We start from the raw sequence: 3,953 nt of genomic DNA, 5'->3' as shown, positions 1-3,953 counted from the left end.
ACCCACACACAGCACAGAGAGAGGGGGTTAAAAAGCACACAGAGAAGAGGGGCATAGAAAGAGGAAGAGAGCATTGTGAAATAGAAAGAAGAATGGGAGGGGGGGGGGGCAAAGAGAGAGAGAGAGATCAGAAAATGCTGATTTGTAAATTCCTCAAATGATAATTTCGTGGTCAAATTTATAAAGTGGATTATGAATACTTCCTTATATAATACTACTCAGGGGTTTACTGCATCGGTTTGATCTGAAATGACAGAAGGAGTAAAGCACTGATGAAAAAATAAAATAGTGACGCAATAATGGGAACCTCGATTCACACATTGACCCATATTTTAACAGTTCATTCACAGGCTCTTGGGATTCTATGTTACTGCAAGCAGACTAACACCGTACATTAAAGGGAAAAGAGAACTGGGATTTTGCAATAACGGAAGGGTGTCATATCCACCACAAAATAACTTTTATTTCCCTATGAGATGAGAGAAAATAATATGATAGAATTCAATAGAACATTCATATAAATTATAAGGAGAGATGCTGCTATTATACTACAGGATTAATTATAACACTATTTCTTCCTAGTTTCATTTCCTTCAATTGTCCATTTTATTTATGAAATCATATGTGAGAAAACTGGAGTCGGTGCTGACAGATAGCTATTGTAACTCGAGGATGTCACGCCACTGCTTTTGTGGAGAGGATCTTGAAAATGGGTGATACGGAGTTAATACACAATAGTTGATATGTAATATGCAAAGTTACAGAGCGATTTTCTCTTCGGGGTTTTCTTACGTTTTTTTAATATATTATTTTTATTTATTTCTATCATTGTTTTTCTTTTTTGTATATTTGCTTACAAGAGAGTGAATACATCCTTTGTGATTTATGACTTAAAATTCCTATACAATGAAATTCGAAACGTGTAGATCCCGAATATTGAGAAGTCATCAGCAAAAGTTGCGTACAAAATAAAGAAATGAAAATATCATTAACGTGTTGTATCGTAATTATATTCTTGAATGTAATTAATGCAGATTTTCATTGCAACAATTATTTTTTGTTGTACTTGTCATAATTGATATCACACTAGTTTATATCATCGATTTTCCTATAATCAAGAAGAGAGGGAGGACGTCTCAAAAGAGGATGGGAGGAAGGGAGAGAAGGAGAGAGAAGGGGGGTGGGGGGCAGTTAGGGAGAGGAGCAAGAGAGAGAGGGCGGGAGGAAGGGAAGGGAGCATGACAGAGAGAGCGAGGGGAAGGGAGAGGAGCAATCGAGAGAGAAGGCGGGAGGAAGGGAAAGGAGCATCATAAAGAGAGAGAGAGTGAGGGGAAGGGAGAGGAACAATCGAGAGAGAGGGCGGGAGGAAGGGAAGGAAGCATTGTACAGGGTTCGTGATGGTTTCACTGTAAGTATGCAAATGAGTGATTGGGTGTGTGAGGATTCGGGTGATCGAGCCATTTGCGTGTTCTTGTCGATGGGTTCACGAACCCGAAACAGGTGACGTCGGCAACCACGACAGCACGACCTGCCTCTTGGCTCCGATCTCTTCACCTATTCCCTTCATGTAATTATATTTCTGGTATTTTGTTGTATTTTGTGTGTATTGAACTTGACTCTAATTCTACCCTTATAAAAGGGTAAGTGATATATGTATATATAAGTGATTAAGTGACGTCAACCTGGTTTTCTTTACAGCCTCTATGAAATTATACTCAAATACGACAGTTTGTCGCACAGCAGAGTGGAAGCCCTTGTTCATGGACGAATATCCATTCGTGGGCAAGAGGATGCCCTAACCATTTAGTGTGCAATCCTGGATATTTATCAACAGAACTGTATACTCATGAATAAAAGTACTTATTCTTGTTCAGGAATTCTTTTTTTTTTTTTTGTTCGTGTAGTACGAAATGTGTTTTATTTCTGAATAATACAGTGAACAATCTGTTATATACTTTCTTTTCAAACCTCGATTGACCCATCCCAAAATAGGATAACAAAAAGAACAAAGGGGTGAATAAAAACTATATGGAAATTAAACCAAACCCCGGACAAGCATCATAAAGAAAGAGAGAGAGGGGAAGGAAGAGGATCAACTGAGAGGGGGGAAGGGAAAGAAACAAGGTCTCTGACACAAACTGCGTATTAACTGTGATTTTATAAATGCATATTCCATCGCTCTGTCACTCTCCATTATTCTCTTTCTCTCTATCTTACCTGCAACACCGATCTAGTGCGGGTCTTGATACGTATAGAATTGGGAAAAACGGTGATTGGTGGATATGATACTGCATGGAGAATCCCGTATCTCCTTTCCTTTCTAATTTTTCCAGTCTTTCCGTATCGCTCATATACGTTTAGTATAACTAATAACATGCTGGAAAGGATGTCAAAGTAGGTCAGAGTATTGATTCCCATCTTTACGTCACTACTTTCATGTTTTTTTTTCATCTATATTCTCTCTCTCTCTCTCTCTCTCTCTCTCTCTCTCTCTCTCTCTCTCTCTCTCTCTCTCTCTCTCTCTCTCTCTCTCTCTCTCTCTGCGATCATCTTGAGCCTAATACATTGTATATATATTATGTTACTCTTAAAAACGGTGATGCTTTATATTTGAATGATTTTCTCAGGTTATTGATATCCAAGATAATACCTCAAGGTAGATATTTATTGGTATTTTACAATACCCAGGTTAATAGATAATGAACAAATGCTACATCTAAGCTAAACTCTGATATTACTTAAAGATGTGCCTCCACGTGAGTGTATCTTACTTTTTGTATAGTTTTGATACAGGAACGCCATATCTGTCACGCTATTAAAAGACTCTGTAGTAGCAATAAATGCTGATTGAGTGAGACGAAAAAAAAAAAATGCAACGCTAAACGAATACAAAGACTAAAAATCCATATACATGTGCAACCTTCCCCACCTTTACACGCGCCCACGTGCAGAGAGAGACGAACAGACACAAAGAGAAGGAAAGAAAACTAAAAACGATATTTCGTAAATTTCTTAAATGATAGTTTCGCAGTTATATTCATAAAGTGGATTATCATTAATATTTTCCTTATATAAACATACTCGGGGTTTTACTGCATCAACTGAATATGAAATAACAAAGGGACTAAAACATTATTGAAAAAGTAAAGCAATAACGCAATATTGGATATCTTGATTGATATGTTGGCCTATATTCTAACATCATTCTTGACAGTTTAAGCTCATATTACTTGGGTTTCTATGTTGTTGCAGGTAGGCTAGCAGTGTGTGTGATTAATAGTTTTTAAATAAACGTACCTAAATTATGCGAGAAGAATTTAAAGAATAAAGAATAGGAATGGAAAGGGAGTGAATCATATATCCATCACAAAATAAGTTTTAGAGACAGGGAGGAATTGGGGGAGGGGGAGGGGGTTGGAAGATGAAAGATATATATGTAAATTCCTTGTACTTTATTTCTTCACTAAGTTTTGTTTTATTTTATATTGTTTATTTTTATACATCCATTTTATCTAATTCTCTGATACAGGTATCCATATCAATCCATATCAATGTATTAATATATAAGAACATCAAATCAAGATACCATAATGGAGAAATTCTATGATTTCTTATTTTATATTTCTTTCTCGTCTTCTATTTCACTTCCATATGAAATCTCAAATTTCCTTTCGCAGACACGAACAGGAAAATTACTTTTAAAGAATTTATTTAGTGTCTTTTGTGGATTTTCCTTTACTATTAATTTCTATGCCTGAAGAGTTTTCCTTAATAAAGTACGATAACGTAATTGCTGACAGAACATAAGTATTAGTTTGATCATGTTAAACTACTACTGTTGTCATGGGACAGAGCAGTAACGTGAAAATACCGAAATTAATGTAAGAGAAAGCCTTCGGACGCGGAGGCCTTCGTATTCAGCTTGTCTTGTGTTCAGAGAAGAGACAGGAATC

Source organism: Penaeus vannamei, chromosome 17 (assembly GCF_042767895.1).
Source record: "Penaeus vannamei isolate JL-2024 chromosome 17, ASM4276789v1, whole genome shotgun sequence".
NCBI lineage: Eukaryota > Metazoa > Arthropoda > Malacostraca > Decapoda > Penaeidae > Penaeus > Penaeus vannamei.
The sequence above is the reverse complement of the archived record's forward strand: the minus strand, read 5'-3'. Positions refer to the sequence as shown.